General features: G+C 47.1%; 1 long non-coding RNA gene across 2 annotated transcripts; it reads left to right on the plus strand.

The window, feature by feature from the left end:
* The first annotated feature begins 5,925 nt into the window (after window positions 1–5,925).
* Window positions 5,926–16,297, plus strand: LOC133343579 (uncharacterized). 2 transcript variants are annotated; one of them, XR_009755263.1, is made up of 3 exons: window positions 5,926–6,078; window positions 15,262–15,383; window positions 15,766–16,297. It is a non-coding gene; the product is annotated as an uncharacterized LOC133343579 (long non-coding RNA). The 2 variants fall into 2 exon arrangements; XR_009755262.1 differs by having other exon boundaries at window positions 15,265–15,383.
* Window positions 16,298–17,786: the final 1,489 nt, after the last annotated feature.

Genomic DNA, 17,786 nt, shown 5'->3' on the forward strand with positions numbered 1-17,786 from the left:
TTTATCATGTTAGGAATGCAGGGGGAGCCTCCCAGGATGTCACGATCCACACCACTTGATCCGAGTGACACAGTGCCCCCCCTGTTCAGCCGGTCTCAGTAACCTATCCATAGAGCCATCACTCTGTCTCTCTCTCTATATATATGATAATGAATGAGCGCATGGGTTGCCACGATATCGTGATACGGTACTACAATAGATCATAAGACACAAGCTCCAAGATAATCGCATTGTGCGTTTCGTAAATTATTGTCTCATCGTGATTATCGTTACTCTCATTTTCTCTTTCCAAAATATTTTATTTCCGAATAAAATATTCCTTCACAAACGAGACAATTAAATATCTACTTTTCTAGCTATGTCTACATATAAAGCTTCCCATAAACGTGCTTCTTGTAAATGTATTTCCGGAGTAAGATGACACGGCGATTACATGGCCTGATCATTTTTGTCCTTGTGTTTTTATGATTTGACCGACGTTGTGTAACAGACTGTACGTGCAATATGAGCATTGTACATTGTTACAATGAGAAGACTCGTGCATTCTTATGTCGAGTGGACTACAGTAAAATCTTGATTTGCTATCACTTGAGGTGCATCGAGGCTCAACGTTACGATTTAAAATGTTGAGTACAATTGCGCGTATTTGGCAATTATAGGAAAATTATATGATGATAATAACCGTGGAATCGTGATGTGTTTTAATCGTATTGTATCTTGATAAACTGATCCACGGCGACACTTATGGGCGAATAACACACACACGCAGACCCACAAAGTCCCCAAACGCACTGGGATAACGATGGCCTGCGTCCCGTGATCTAAAAGAAACCTGGGACTAGATGGACAAACAATTGCTTGCAAACGTCTCCACCGTCATGCACAGCACAGGCCAAATCCCGAAAGCACGGAAGCCAATGCCATCTTCATTCTAAATCCCGAAAAGCTGCAAGAATCGCGCCTCCAGCTACATGCCCAATATCACTCTCGTCCTCCAAGCTGATGGAGCGTGCCATGCTTGCAAATAGTGCCTACTTAAAATTACATATTGTATTAAACACAATAACGCCCTATTTGACAAATATCTCAGAAAGATATCCAAACGATTGTCTAACGTACGTGTGATATTCCTAAATACATCAAAGACCTCCATAGACTGTATTTTGATATTCATAACATTTCAAACACTCAACACCGCAACATTATACATTGACAATGAGCATTCCTCTTATGACATGCCACATACAGTTGAATGAAATGCAGTGATTTGTTTTTATCTTGTCAGCAAAACCTCTGCATGTGCCCAATTGTTTATTTCCCCTTGCTTCAAAGAAAATGCACTACGTAAAAAATATATAATCTTGATCAATGCAATTACTGCATGGTAACTCTGGTTTGAGGAAGTCAAGATCAGTATTCAACAAATATCTGGCAGCTCATGTATGTGTGTGTGTGAGTTACATAACACATCGATACATCAAACGGTGGCTATTAAGGACAAATTGCCGGCACACAACTCACAGGGACCTGATTGGTTTCCTAGCTCATCCACGGTGATGGTAGAAATTCCATTTGTAAGAAAGTAAAGTAATCTTTCGCACAACTATTAGGATTAATGATAGTTTATTATTTTCTCCTGAACATTTTTCACACAGCTGCTTGCCTTCGCCATCAATAAACAGCACAAATAACTCCCAACGATGTGTTCAGAGCTACCCCATAGCCAATGCAAGATGGAGGTCCCCCGCATCACCTAGCAGAGGTCAAATACAAGTCCAGATACCGCGTGCCACTAATATGCACGTACTGGGGATTGAACACAGGTCACAGATAGTATTGCACTACCACTCTCCTCCACACACGCAAAAATAAATACACACGTACACATACACTAACACGCAATGACAGAGATACCCCTGACAGCCCGAACACTGTTTGGGAAGTGCTGATCTTTGCACACCGCACCAGGTACTCGTTTAAGGCTGACTCGACCTAGGGGAGGCCCAGGACAGGTTCAGATATTCATAATGGACGCTCCCCGTGAGCGGGAAATCCAACTCGGGTTGTCGGCTTCGTAGTGCGGTGTGCGAACAGCCACTGCGCAACCATTCCATACACTTCGCACAAAGTAAAATACACACACGTTGCATAGCACACGTGCACACACACACACACGCGCAGGGGAAAAAAACAGGAGAGAAGAGGCGAGCCTTTCGTTACAGAACCAGCCTTGATATATTTTCACACCAAAATATTCTATACCGAGGCTTTATTTGAAAGAGTCTGGAATCATTCATCCTCTTGGGAAAAAACGCACTTTGAGTCAATCCCTCTGCTCCAAAGCCACGGCTCCACCCACACCACCAAAGCAATGAATTAAGAAGAGAAAACTGTGTAGGTTCAGCCCGTTGCCCTTCTGTACTCTCTGGTCTACAGCAGGTCAATGTTGTGCTTTAAGAACCCCTTAAGCAGAAGTCAGCTTTCTATACGGCTTCATCGAATTCTAAAATTGGGTCAGGGCAGGCTCTTTGACAGCGGAGACCAAACCCCCAGAAAGGAAACACTTTAATGGGCTTCTCTTCTCACCACGACCCCCGCGGAGAAGGAAAATCGCCTGCAACTCAAAGGAGCAGATGCACAGTTTAACGAAACCGGCTGAAATGCAAATTGCCCGGGCGATTTTACACAATTGCCTTTGTCATGGACACATTTACGAAATCGGACGAACAAGGAACATTCTGTCTCTCTCTCGTGAATGTCGTCCGTCCGTCCCCCATGCCCGAACGCCTCGAGGTGCTGAAAAGGCTCCTGGCATCGTCGGACAATAATGCCGGAAGACACGTGGTGACAGAGCCCGAGGAACACGATTGAAAAATCCGCGCAGCGCAACCGCGAAAAAACATTCGTATCTCGCCCTCGCTGTGCGCAGCGTTGCACCACTATCAGAGTAGATAACCGCGCATTCAATAAACCTTCAGAGCCAGGGTGAACATCCGACTCCAAACGTATTTAATGAATTGAATGAGGTAAAACTGATGGAAAAACACAGCACAAATACAGCATCTGTTAATACTTGGAAATATAGATACAATGAATGAACACTACAGCATCATAACATTATCTTAGATAACATGAAACTCAACAATAGATCCTGGATGGACCAGGCACCTACATTAGTACTGAATCGCTATACAAGAGAATAAGCTACTGTGTTAAATAAGGGCACATCGTGTAATCACCATACTGTAGCCTAAATGTACAGCACTACACATAACACTGAACTGTGGATGAGATATTTCGTCATCCTTGCTCTCAAGATCGCAATTAGGTTACATGGGTACAAGTCTGACTCGACTTATTCAATTACAAGTAACATTCACAATAAGGCAAGTGGCAGGCTTCGTTGTTAACTAGGCCTCATATTTATCATAACAATTTAACAGCATTATAAAGGCATTTACAGCATTATAACGCCATTCTAACATTATAACAGCATTTCCAGTATTGTAAGAACATAAACGAACTTACAGAGAATGCTTCTTAAAGTCCCACAATGAACAAATACACCTGTCTTCACTGAGACATTATTTGTGCCTCCATTTTGTACTCTGTGTAATGGCTGATACCCTACCCCCCACACCTGCCGTGAGGCAGAACAATTCACGAGCGGCAACATTTATATTTTTTTGGGGGGGAGATGGATTTGTGGGCCCCAAAGCATACACCGCACCACCTTCATCCAATTCACAACTGTGAACGCATTGTATTGGTGATCTTTCAAATGTTTAGACCACACGCGTCTCTTGGGATCTGTGGTGGCAAAGAGTACAACAACGTGAGACCAAACAGGTGCTCACGACACCATGAAAATTCTTTCCGTGTCGGGGATCTGTGTCGCCTGATAAAAGTCGTCTCCTTTAACGGAGTTGACAGACATTTCCGTCTCCTCGACATTATATCTCAGTGGTGTAGTGCGCTGCACTATGAACAGAGCAACATGGCTTTGATTCCAGGCCACAGCTTGACATTAGCGGTGACTGATAACCAATGATCTCTGGTTCTTTCGGTCAAGTCATGTAGATAGAAAAAAAATAGAAAAGAACACGACGTTTCGGTCGCTACACAAGCGTCCGGCATCAGGTGAGAAAGAAGGAAAAACATCAAGATTGATAACCAATGCTTCAGGCTCCTTTCAAATGTCAGATCCCAGACGTGATTTGGGAGGCTTAGAGGTGCGAGTGCAGAGATGCTGGGTTAAAAATAAAATTTCAGCTGCCTGTGATTAATTAAACTGAATTCTCAAGTGTAATGAGCTGATGGACTTAGCTTAAGTCACTGTAGAAATCACATATATATCACATGGTTCTGCAGACCAAAGGACGTCGGTATTGGCTGCTGATAAATAATTATCGTGATTTACAGCCACTTTATATTGAGAGAATATCCCATCTCTGAGTATTTTACTGCTATGCCACCCACATCTTTACAGCAGCGAGTGTACTGTGTGTGCGAATAATATCTATCACTTGAAGGGATCTCAGAAGTAGTTCTGTGATATCTTCTTTTGCGTGGCTGTTCTCGAGCAGAGGGGATGATGCGTTGCCCTGCGATCATTAAGAATGCATACTTTAATTTGACGCCGATAATCCCGGATTTGGAATACATTTGATTGTAAAAAAAGGGGCAAAATAAATAATTCCAGACCAGAGGAGAGGTTTAATGATAACTCAACCCACTATTCAGCAACCCCCGGTAAAACATTGGTTGATAAAAGAAAAGACACACACATGTCTTGGTTTAACCGCACAAATTATACCCTCAAAATTAACTACGGAAATTGGCGTGCGATTGCCCAGTGGCACGTGTGCAAAATAGCTCCGTTGATGACGCGCGCAATTACAGACCACGGTGCATTGTGGTCGCTCGTTTCAACGCGGAGTCAACCGCGATGCCACGCGCGTCTCTGCCTGACCACGGGACAGATACAAACACAACCGCTCAACTGATCCTGAATGTGCCCAGGCAAGAGGGCTGCATGGTTCTGCGATGATATATTTGCATGTGTTTTTTTTTATCTTTGACGATACCAGGGATGAGCCCACGGTTTAATTTATTTTACCAACGCTCAATAAAAAAATCCACGTATCATATGAGAATAAAATTAGCAAGTGGAGTCCATCCTATTTCTATGGAATCTTCACTTTTAAAAAAAGATTATATTATTTATCCTTTTTGCAGTAGATTATTTAGTGACTTTGCATACATATTTTTTTCTTTTTACATATAACTGCTCAGCCCGAGCTATGAATGCTTTAAAAATTGCATTGCCTTTGCACTGTTACGTAGAAATCCGAAATGCCTACCCACATACAGTAAGTCCTTGTTTAACGCGGTAAATGCGTTCCTGCTTCAGATATTATTGCTCGCGCTACTGATGATGTGCATAGTGCAGTGTGTAATCCACGGTGTGAACCACCCTGAACGACGGGTTCCTCACTTGTCAATTTTTTTAAATATAAACACTACACGTGCATGTGTTTTTATTGTTGTTGTAATTTCCCTACGATGTGCGCACATCCTGATCTTTTCACTTCGCCACCGAGACAACAGCCGCATTTGCCCGCCGCCGCATCCAGTAAACCCCAAATCGTGATCGTGCGTCGCCGTTGTAGAAGGGGCCCCATTTCGAGCTACGCATTCTAGAACATTTTTATAAAAACGCAATGTCCCCCCCCCCCCATTTTTTACGCCAATGGCACCGCCGTCATTGCTTAACGTGGGTGCGTTCATTTCACGGGGGGGCGGGGGGCGGGGGGGGGAGGGATTTGTCCAGCTTAGAAGAGCGGCGGCTGCAATTATCGGCGGTGGATGAGCGCGTGCGCGCGCGCGCGTGCGGTTGTTGCGGTTGTTGCGTTGCGGCGCCATTCGCTGTAGCGCGTAATGGGGACAATTAGGGAGTTAATTCGCGGCTCGCAAGCGGCGTTGCTCCGCTCGGCGTGCAGACAGACGACGGGGCGCAGTGAACCAAGTAATAGAAGACTTGTCAGTGTCTCCGTCGAGGGAAGAGGTGTGAGACAGGTGCGTTGACTAATTGGCCCATTTTAGCGATAAGCGATAAGTGAACGCCTTACCTTTGCAGAACTCTTGTCACGCTTTTGCCTGCATACACTGACATACATAGATATATGTGCGTGTGTGGTTTGTACTATACTGCTCTTGCCAGCCAATCAAAGACGACGACAACAATCGCGACGTCATCACGGCGCTTGTGGCAGGCTAGGTGCACTTTGGGGCTATCACGTTGAAGTGCCGCAGGAAGGGTCCGCCGCTGGCCAAGGTTGACCGACTAAGATGACTGGCAGATGCACCGACCAGCCGTGCCCCTCACTGTGACAGTCGACACAAGACAAAGATCCCCCGTCTAGCCTGAACCGACTGTTTGGGCAAATGCTGTTAGCGAGTAGCACCTACGAAGTCCGGCACGGCACACGAGGGGGTGGATAGACAGCACCATGCCCGGCCGCCTTTGGCTCTCTCGTGGCGATGTTTACACACCGCACCAGGTACTCATTCGAGGCTGAGTCGATCCAGAACCAGTTCAGGTAATCGTCACTGGTGTTGGTTGTGAGCGGGAACATAGCGCATCGCACTAACCGCTACACAACCCCTCCCACAGTCTAATACAAAGACAAAGATCCCCCATATAGCCCATAACACACTTATTGGGCCAAGTGCTTGGTAGCGAGCACCTATGAAGGCCGACATAGCACACGAGGGGGTGGGTAGCCAGTACAACGCCCGGCCGCCTTTGTCTCCCTAGTGGCGATTTTAAACACTGCACCAGGTACTCATTTGAGGCTGAGTCGACCTAGTCGATGCCCAGGTCCGGTTCAGATAATTATCGTCACTGCTGATGACTGTGATAGGAAATTGAACCCGGCTTGCCATGTACACACACACTCACACAATAATAATAATAACAGCTGCTGTTCACCACTAAGTGGTTGTCATGTCACCGCAATGCTTAAGGCGTACTTTGGGCATGCGGTGGCCGGGGATGCGGGCTATCCGACCCAGCCCACACATCTTCACCTGCCTGAGGAATACACTAATGGGACTCTGCTCAGATCTTGGAAGCTTTCTAAACCAAAATAAACTAGTTTTTTTGTCTTACCAGGCAAGGCCCACTGAGCTCTTTTTCAGAAGCGACCTGGCCACAGATGATGGCTCAACGAGAAGTGGCTTATCACGTGGAAATTTATAGCAGCCAAATACTCGAAACGCGCGTTGATTCTAAATGAGGAGGGAAAAACCGGAGGACCCGGAGAAAAATCCACGCGACCACGGTGAAAGGGACAGGAAAACTCCAAGTATACAGCAGGCGTCAGGGTCGGGATCCAACCCACGACCTCCTGTACACCATGCGAGGTAGTTAACATCTCCATTCTGTGGCCACCGCGGCTTGGTTAAATCCAGAATGGTTGTAAAGGGGCAGGGATGCAATAAATCACTCTAGCCAGCACATTCTGGGAATTGTCACAATTCGGCGATTATAATGAGCAAACCTTTTGCCCGTCCAAGCGAAAAGCAGACCGCGACGTGATATTCATTGCACCAATGCGTGTGCAATTTGTAAGGGCGCGGTGACACAGACTTATTTCATTTAAAGGTTATAATCCCTTGTTCATCATGGCGTCCTTTTTACTTTGATGTCTCAATAGCGTTACGGAGATCGCGTGACGTCAGGGTTCTGCCTTTGTAGTGAGGGTTGTAAGTTGACGCCGAGGAGGGGGGAGGAGGCACCTCGGCCCCCCATGTGGAGTGACGTCAGCCGCTAATTATTATGAATTGGGGGGGGGGGTATCCATTTGGAGGACGTCACCTGCTCATGAATATTAATTAGGGGGAGTGGTCGATGTGGAGTGACGTCACGAGCGTTAAGGACAGACATTCCTGGGTGATTATAGACTGTATCATTGATCATTTTTTTCGTATAATTTGACCATGTTGTTTGTTTTTTTATATTCTGCATTACGTCTCGCTGGGCAATTTTTTGTGCGCCATTAGCATACATGTAACCTTGGCATATCATTTGAATACAATTCTGGGATAAAAATGTACGAACTATATTTTTTTTTAAAGCGCTACGTTTCATCAGCAACGCACATTTTGAAAGTCACTTAAAAGTGTAGTTTGTTTTCTCACCAATGAAGATTCAGAGTCGTGTCAAGACAGCCCAGGACATGCAGCCTCGGTATGGATGTAAAAGTTAACGGCTGTTTGGTTATAGTCTTGGTTCTTTCGGTAAAGTCACATAGAAGGGAAATAATAAAATAATAAAAATAAAACAAAAAAATTCTCACGACGTTTCGATTGCAACACAAGCAATCATCATCAGGTGTGAAACCCGCAGCAAGACATTTTGAAAAAAGTGGCGGTTTTTTCTTAACGTCAGCACCACGGACAGCAACTGGCGGTTGTTCAGTGAATGATGGGGAGGGGAGGGGGGAGGAGAGGACGTGGGGGCTGGGAGTTACATCCTCCTTTCATGCACCCCCCCCCCCACCCCCCTTTAAAAATACCGAGTACGTGGAGATCCTTTGTGAAAACAAGTCGTGACTTTGGTTAATTGACCTGGGTCACCGTATCAAGGATGAGCTTGATGGTGACGACGACGATGTCACGATATCATTACTGTGACCGTGCCTTGGGGCCAAGTGCCAACGAGTGGTCGTCGTTGATACGACTGAGTGGTAGGGCGGACACGAAATTAACGAACCCAAATTTGGCTCATTCTGGTCACGATGTTCCCACTTAAAGCCACCGAAATGCCATCGTAATGCTGTTGGTCAGCGTGATCGTGTAACAATGTGAAGTTAAGGGCGCAGCCCTGCAAATTTCTGACTCACACCACTGCTGGTGGGTGGGAGGGAAGGCCCTCCTCGCAGAGAGCCCCTCCACAGGGTGGTTGGCTTCCTCTACTACGCTGGCCACGATTTCTTGCTGACCACGATTTCTTGGACGCATGTGAGAAGGAGCTGCATGGCTCATCGGATTCCACCAGTCTAAATAAAGATTCTGATTCTGATCTTGAAAGCGGTGGAATGCCCACACTTGATCCCATCATACCGCGACTTGACGATCGACCTCGGGTGTTGTATCAATTTAGAAGGCCGACAGAGGCAGGGCAGTATGCGGTGGGGGTAGGGTTAAAAATCTTGCCCATTCCGAATGCCAGGGCAAGTTTCTACGAAATATTTGTTGCTTCCTCCACATTACTCGATGTAAATTCTTGTACCTGTACAACATCTATAGAGATGCCTATTTGTGCCATAACGCTATAGAAATACAAATTATTGTTAATAATAATCAGGAAGTGATCCATTTCTATACTCAAACAAGGCTCCGTTCCTGCAGGGATGATTATTGGGGCATTTGCCACTGTGCAGCTACCGAGCTTTGGAACGCGCTGCCTTTGCTAATAATACATTCAGAGTCGTTAGATATATTTGAGTCCTGTGTTGAAAACCCACCTATTTAAATTGGCATTCACCTCTCACCTAATTATGGCCGTTTACCCTGGTTCTGAGCGAGTGGGTGGGTGAGTTGGTGAGTGAGCGAGTGAGTGGATGAATGAGTAGGTCAGTGAGTGGGTGAGTGAGTGGTTAAACTTACCTTTACCCCCCCCCCCTCCCCTTTGTTCTGACCGTTCACCCTGCTGGTTCTGTTAATTTCCTGCTTTCCAGACGCAGCGGTGGCGCATTCGGATCTACGGAAGAAATGTGTCCCTTAACAAATGTAAATAATAATAATATTTGTTGTTGTTGTTGTTTTTAACTCTCACGCCATGGGATTGAAACCGAAGCCGGCCATCTCTGTGTTTGCGAGTCCAGTGTAGTGCCCACCACGATGAGACCACGTGGCTTCGTCAGTGTGCACTGTTCCTATCATCACTGCTACATTGCTATTATGGCTTTATTTTGGTGATTTCGAAAACTTTTTTGGTTTGGCCATGTTTGTTTGTTGTAGTACTGAGTTAGACTGATGGCTTTAATCTAAGTTGTCTTGTGGTTGTTGTTGTTGTTGTTTGACTTGCATCCCACTGGAATTTTTGCACACAGCGTTGGTGTACGGTGCTTTTTCTGCAATATTTTGCTGTTTTTTCCTGGATTTTTATGTTTGCGCATAGTCACTTTAAGATGTTTTCTTGTTCATGTTTTTGTTTGTTGCGGTTGCACCCGATTCAAGAGCCGAATGGCTCACAGGGCTATACCTAATAAATGAAACTGAAACTGAAAACTGAAACACGCCAGTACAACGGATGATGATCTCATTCCGGTCAAGATGTTCCCGAGCCAAAAAAAGTTTGCCACTTACATTTCACTGGGATAATGCATCGCAATGTTTCACAGAGTGAGCCTCAATGTGTCCGTGTATTTTGATAGATACATACACGGTATTTATCAATCTTGTTGTGACGTCCGTCACTGCCATGGAAACGGCCTATGAGTAAACACTTACGGCGCAAGTTGATATCAGTGGCCCGATTTAAGTTGCAGTTCCACTGCGTAACTTGATGTTCTTTTTAAAGTCAATATTTTGACTGTCAAATACACATTTATTTGGCACGGCTGATTTTCCAATTTGAGTGTGGAGATTATAAATTAGTTGAGAGTCAATCACTATTACGACACTCGCTGCTTTAGGCAGCGGTCTGGTATAAGCAACAAATCTGTGCTTAATGCAATCACAATGACAAAGATGCTCCGTATAGGCTTAATAGACAGTTGGGGCAAGAGCTGTTATCGAGCAGCACCTATGAAGGTCGACACGGAGGGTGTGGACAACACCTCGCCCGGCCGCAATTTGTCTCCCTGGGTTGCTGACGTTTACACATCGCAGCAGGTACCTTGTTGATGAGACTGAGTCAATCGAGGGTTAGGCCCAGATCCGATTCAGACACTGGTGTTTGCCGTGGCTGGAGGGTTGAACTCAGGTGGCCGCGTTCGGAGCAACAGAGCGGGAACCCCGGTGCCAGAGCCAAATGTGCGGCGGCTGATGACGCCGCTTTCGTCCACCAATTTTGGTTTCTGGTTGGCCGAACGGTCACATTAAAAGGTCGCACTCGTTACACGCAAAGTGCTCGCCACAAATGAACCACACTCGTTATGCTGATCTCGTCATGGAGCGGACACCATCGTCACGTGAACTCCGGCGATCCTCGCAGCGGCGGCTTGCGGTTGACCATGGAAAAAAGACGACCACCGCATCGCGCGCTTTCAGATGCGCTTTTGCGGCCGTCTGGAACGCTCTTCCTTCCGAAATTAGAACGCCAATGGAACTATGCACTTTTAAATTTAAATAGAAAACTAATTTCTTGAGTGCTGCTCTTTTGTATTTAGTTTGTTGTAAGTCCCCCCACACCTCACAGTTGGCTACGTACGGTGCAAAATACATACATTTACAATAAATAGGCCGAAGTCATTTCCTGATCATACGATAATTGAGGCATTGGCGGTGACCCACTTGCTTACAGCACTAAGCCAGCAGTGGAAATTCCGCATTCCTATGGCAGAGGTGAGTCCGTCGATCAGACAACCCACTTATGACTTCCCCACAAAGTGGTACTTTTTATCCCCCCCCCCCCTGGAGGGATGGTGGGCTGAGTCAACTCCTAACCAGTAATTTTGGACTCGCAACCCTACCGACCGCTGAGACGCCTGAATCGGTTGACGCGTTAACGAGGCGTGGTGACAGCCCAAGCGCACGCGAGCACACACGCAGCGGGATGTGTTTTCAACCGGCCGGGAGCCCCCTGAGACTTGTGTCTGTGCGCCCCGCGTCCTTTCTCGAAGACGTCGGCGACCATGGCCTTTCGGCCATTTAGCTCCGTCAATATTTATTGAAGAACTTTGCATCGCACACTCCCATTGTGCCAATCGCTCATGCGACCTTCTTCGCCGAATTCTTGTTGTAGCTAGGCATTTCCCAGCCAAAGCACGGTTATATTCAGACTTGTTTGCTCATTACAAGTCCACGGCGTCTAAATAGCCTTTCTCAAATGTTGTTTCATTTTAGTTGTGTACCTGCTGTCCGTAATTGGTGTTGCTTAATGTCTCTTTTCGAAAATTTACTCGAGGGATGCGAGCAATAAAAATACTATGCACCAATATCATAAGGAAAAAGCGGAACTTTTAGAAAATCTAAAGTTTAGAAAAACAATAAAAAACATCCTATCAACGCATGAACTAAATAAATAAACATACATTTTGTGTTATAATACGCATCAAATAAATAACGTAAAAAATGTATATCCCTCCCCTGACATGTTATGGCATGCCACGCCACGGGCTGGGAGAGCTGGTTGTGTGTAATTGGATCCAGGGAAATCATTTAGCACGGATTCTTGACCCAAGCCAAAGCCGATAAGAGTCGCTGTAATGACCTGGAGATTGCTAGCAGGGCAGTGACCTCGAGGTTGATAACCCCCCCACCGTTGGTTCGATGATTATCTGCCCATTTCCATTTCGCTTCGGGCCGTCACGCTGCCCGAGACACGGCGGTAATAAAGTAACTTCCCCCTTCCCGCTCACGGAAACAAGGCCGGCGTGCATTATTACGATTCAAAAAAAAAGGTGATTCATGGCTTCGTGAGAAATTGCATTGGCACCTTGTTGCTTGCAACCAACCTCTCCTACCTCCCCAACTCCCACACCCTGACAGAAGCCTGACATCTGGCGTACTGCTCCAAACGCACTGGAGCGAGTCGGCCGACGTGCAGGATGTAAGGGCGCCCACATTGGCGAGATGTTAACTCCCTCGCCTGGTATGCAGCAGCAGGTCGTGGGTTCGATTCCGGCCCTTGACGCCTGCTGGCTATTTGGAGTTTGCGTGTCTCTCTTCCCGTGGTTCGCGTGGTTTTTTTTTCTCCGGCTCCTCCCTCTACATTGAGAAACACCCGTTTGGTGTATTTGGCTGCTATAAATGTGCACGTGATGAACCACTTCGTTGAGCTATCGTTTGTGATAGCCAGGTCGTTTCTGACAAGGAGCTCCATACAGCTCAGTGGGACCTTACCTGGTCAAATTTAAAACAGTTTCGTTCCAAGGAAGACTTGTGGGAAGGAGCAGCTCGCTTGCTCTCTCCTTGCCGCGCGTGCTCTGGGGGTGATTCGACATTGACTGCACCACATCGTGTGGGGCGGTGAAAGGGTGGGGAGCGTAGTACAGTACAACAATGGATTTTACTGCGCAGCCCTCTGCTGTTGACGCAGCAGCTCGATGTGTGGTGATCACCCATCCAAACACGATCCAGGATAACGCCTGCTTAGCTTCCGTGGTGATACAATGAGATTGCGCTCATTCTGGGTTATTAAACAGGGTGGCCCAAAAAGTCAGGGCACGTAGGGTTATTTCATTAATTTCAACACTGGCATTAACACATTTTAATTGTTTATTCTTGAAGTTTCTATTCTGTCGATTGCCATTATTATTTTTCGTTTTTATTTTCAGATGACATTTTAAAATGGAAAGACAATTAACTAAAGACGAACGAGGTCAATGCGTTTTTTTATGTAAGCTAACGAAGGCAGCTGTCATCTGTTTTGTAAAGTCCTAAATTAATCAAAACAAATCATGCGTGCATTAATGATAAAAGTGGAAGTCAGCTTGCACATTTGTTAAAATAAATTAAATAACCCTGGTGTGATTTGTTCAACATAAATGCAATAACCCAACTTTTGAGCCACCCTGTACGGTCAGACGCCTTCTCAGTGGTGTACAGCATACAAGCATTTCCCACAACCAGAGCCCTCCCTACGGTGCAGGCGAATCGGGGCGACCGCCCCAGGCCCCTCGCTTTGGGGAGCCCCGCGTTTCGCCGTCACGGTGTCGGATACAATAGTTCCGCTTTCGTGTGACGGCGTTGGTGGACTTAAGTACCGCATCCGCATGTATTTCTGATGAGCGGCGCCTCATTGGCAAGGCAGTGAAGTCACACCGCTACGTTCAGAAACGAAAAAAAACGTTCAGCAGGGCTCCTTTGTCGGGTTGGGAATACACGAAGAGTGCAATAGACTCGGTTCATTTACCTTGACTCCGAGTCTCTGTGCATCATTACTCCTGCTGGCTGCCGCTTACAGCGATCTGCCTTTACAACAACAACAACAAAAGTCAGCACACAACTCTCAACTTGTCAAATTAACGGCCAAACGAGTATAATGATAAAATAAATACGTTAAACGCATTTTTCTTTAGGAAAGTGGGAAGCCTGCACTTTCATACAATAAACCAAACATAAAACTAGACAACATCAACTCCGGCACATAAAAAACATTTGAGTCTAAAATTCCCATTAGACCTTCTCCACCGTGCGACTCATCATTATCATTCACATGGGCGTGCCAACGACTGTTTGACAAACACATACAAAAAAATACAGAGATTTACCGGGGAACAAACAACACAAAGTCACGACATTTTCCTCTGCAAACAAGTTGCGCTCTTGCCACGGCATGTTTGTGTGCCGGGGGAGGCAAGGACCCCCTCGCCTTTATTGCAAACTCGGATGTCCCAGGACCCAGATGATGCTGGTGGTAGCAGCGCTTTGTCGAACCGTCCCCTGCAATGGACAATTAAGACCCCCCCCCCCCGCCCACCTTAATATACAATAGATTCCCCGCCGAGGTTCAGAGATCCCACAAGTCCCCCCCCCCCCCCCCCCCACCACGACGAGATAATCTTCGTGTGCCCGCCACCGTTGGCACCAGTCTCGAGACCACCTCCCATTGCCCCTTTCACGGCATCAACCAAAGTCGCACTGCGACCGCTCGCTCGCTCGCTCGCTCGCCACGTGCCCGCTGTTATCCAGACAGCGCAATGTTCACGTCTCATTGGAAACATTAGCAACGTGTTCCTCTCTCTCTCTCTGTCTGTCTCTCAGTGGAAGATGGCAATATTCGGTGAGGAATCGCGACCGATGACGCCATCAATACGGCGACTAAACATCGTTCAACGATCTCCCGGTCTTCAGAATCATGGAATCTTTTTTTTCTATCCTGGAGAAATTCGATGAGCTGTGAAACTCTTTTTTTCACAAATGTCCAGTAGGGCCACGGGGTCACCAGGGGGCAACAACTCAAGTGCAATTCCACGCGTGCAACACCTCTCCACGTCTTTTGTTTTGTACGCAATGTTTCGCCCTTGCTCTGTAACTTTGGCTTTTTTCCAGTGTCCTGCAACGCTTCTCATTCATCTGTCGTAGCAGGCGACACGCGCTGCATCGGAGCGATGACTTCGGCTCGTGGTGTGCGGGAGCTCGGTGGATTGTCGCATCGCGGCGCCAACGAGCGGTGGTTGACGCTTATGCGGGGACCTCATCCAACGGTGAATAGATGGAGCCTTAGCGCGATGATGTTTATCAATTACAGCGAGCGCTACTAATCGATTGCGTAACAATCTTCACGCGAATCAACAAGCCTTCTGCGTCACGTGGGACGTGTGTACCGATCATCAGGCAGAGGCAGCGTGTTGACGACACCGCGTGAACTTTAAGGGAGCAAATCGGGAAACGTGTAAAATCGCGGTGGGTCATAAGGAATGTAGTTTGGGAAAGTGTGGCTTTGATAATAATGGCTTTGATATAAGACAATGCATTCTCTTCTATGTATCTGCCTCAAATAAACACGAGGTGGGTTTTTTTTTCCCGTGATATTCGTGCATGAGTTGAGTCCACATCTATCTGCTCTTTGATCGGTGCATCACGCAGTGTTCGAGAGAACTGCACTGCACGCAGTCAAGGAGATTTCGTGGAACGACGACTGCTCTTCTGAGGCCTCTTCAAGTGGCTTGTTTGTATCCACCCACTCGGACAACTGCACTTATTTTCCAGCATGCCATGATACGAAGAGGACGTGTTCAGTGTGTGACAGTTAAACTACATTAGTTTGCATTCTCAGACGTGTGTATGTTGAACTTCTTTCGCACCGTTCGTAGCCAACCGCGCTAATCGGAGGTGCGGGGGAAGGACAACAAACTAAACACAAAACGCCGTTCTCAAGAAATTAATTTTTAAATTAGATTTGAAAAGTGTATAGCCCCAGTGGCTTCCCGTATCTGGAATGCAGCCAAATGAAGTGAAATCGCAATTTTAATGTCACGTTTTGTGTGTGTGTGTAGTCATTGGTGACTTGGCAGAGACCATCACCTCGCTCCACATGAGAATCCGGTTTAATGACGAGCGTCTGAAGCACTGATTTGAACCAAGGATCTCGGCTCTGCTGATGTTGACGCAGTGTGGAGGCTGCACGGAATAAAATCACGATCTATGAAAAGGGCTTTTCTTTATTTTGCGTGTATTTATTTATTCATTCGTTCGTGACTGAGCAGGAATAATAAGGCAGTTGCCCTCGAGAAACCTGGGTTTCATCTCAGTCGGGAGGCCAGGATTATAACCCCGGCCACAAAAGTTGCACGGCTCTGAACAAAGGCGTAACCTTTGTCCTCCGAGCTGCCCGGCCGCCTCAACAAAAGCCACATCCAGCTCTCTTCTCGGGACGTGAACCTTCCAGCCCTTCGCCATCCCACGGCTGGATGAAGCCCACATCGGTGCACATCCTCGCGGGGTTGATGCAGCTCGCCGGCACGCTTTTGGCACAGCCATATTTGATGGGTGGTTGACGCGGACCGATGGATAGGCTTGCGCAATTCTAGCTTTCATTGACTTTGCAGATCTCGTCACGCGCATTTGTCGAGCAAGAATCGTCATCATTCGTTAGCCGCGTTCTATGCACTGCCGGGCGAAGGCCTGTCCAAGTCGCCGCTGACACTCATTGTCTTGCGATACGACAGCATTGACCGTGGACGGATCTCACCACTCCAGCAGCAGTCGTCCCATTCGACGCGTCCCACCCTTTAGTGCGACATACGTATGTACGTCGCACTTCTTTCGCACCGTACGTACGTAGCCACCCGTGCTAATCGGAGCGTGCGCGGGTAAGCAGTCAGTCTTCAACATTTGCCGTCTTCCCCTTCGAGCGAGGGTGCCATGCCCCAAGCGGGCCCTTCCAGCTTGTTAACGGCCACTAGAATGTCTCCGGCGTGCCGCCGCTTCTCAGACGCACGCCTTCCTCTGCCCGCGGTTCAGTGCAATTCCCAGCGCGAGGTCTCTCCGCGCTTTTTCGCGCACCCTTTTGCCATCTTTTGTTCCACCTTATTTGATCGATGCGTCACGGCGGGCTGAAATGCGCTGATTTAAAATCTCCGGCACGAGGCGACATTGTGGGGGGGGTTGTTGCATTTCAAGATCAAATTCAGTTTCTTTTTTTTTTTCAAAAGCACTCCCCTTGATGTAGTAATCCAAAGCTCTGCGAAAACCAAGGTCTAAATAAAACCAATACTCAGCATCCGTGTTGAGTTATACCTCGACTGTTGCACTCCCCCCCCCACACACACCCGCCCCCACTCACCAATCTGCATTGACCAGCATGGCCAGGTATGGCTCCGGCGACCCCCCACGACCAAGGTGACAATAAAGAGGCCTTCATCCAACAGTGGATCGACAAGGCGTCGTTGACGTTGAACTTGACAATCCCGGATTCTAAATGCGCAGCATGAGCCACAGACGAATACAGAGGCAGGACATTACTGTGGCGGCCGCCCCCCACACCGTATCAGATTATCCTCGTCACAAAAGTAGCTACAAATGTAGCTACGGGACCCGCACTTTCAAGGGCCCCGCATTAAATGCTTTCAAGCTATCAATTCTGGCTCAGTGACTCTGCACTTGCT

The sequence above is a fragment of the Lethenteron reissneri genome, chromosome 18, assembly GCF_015708825.2.
Source record: "Lethenteron reissneri isolate LAM-NWPU_2019-01 chromosome 18, ASM1570882v1, whole genome shotgun sequence".
Taxonomy (NCBI): Eukaryota; Metazoa; Chordata; class Hyperoartia; order Petromyzontiformes; family Petromyzontidae; genus Lethenteron; species Lethenteron reissneri.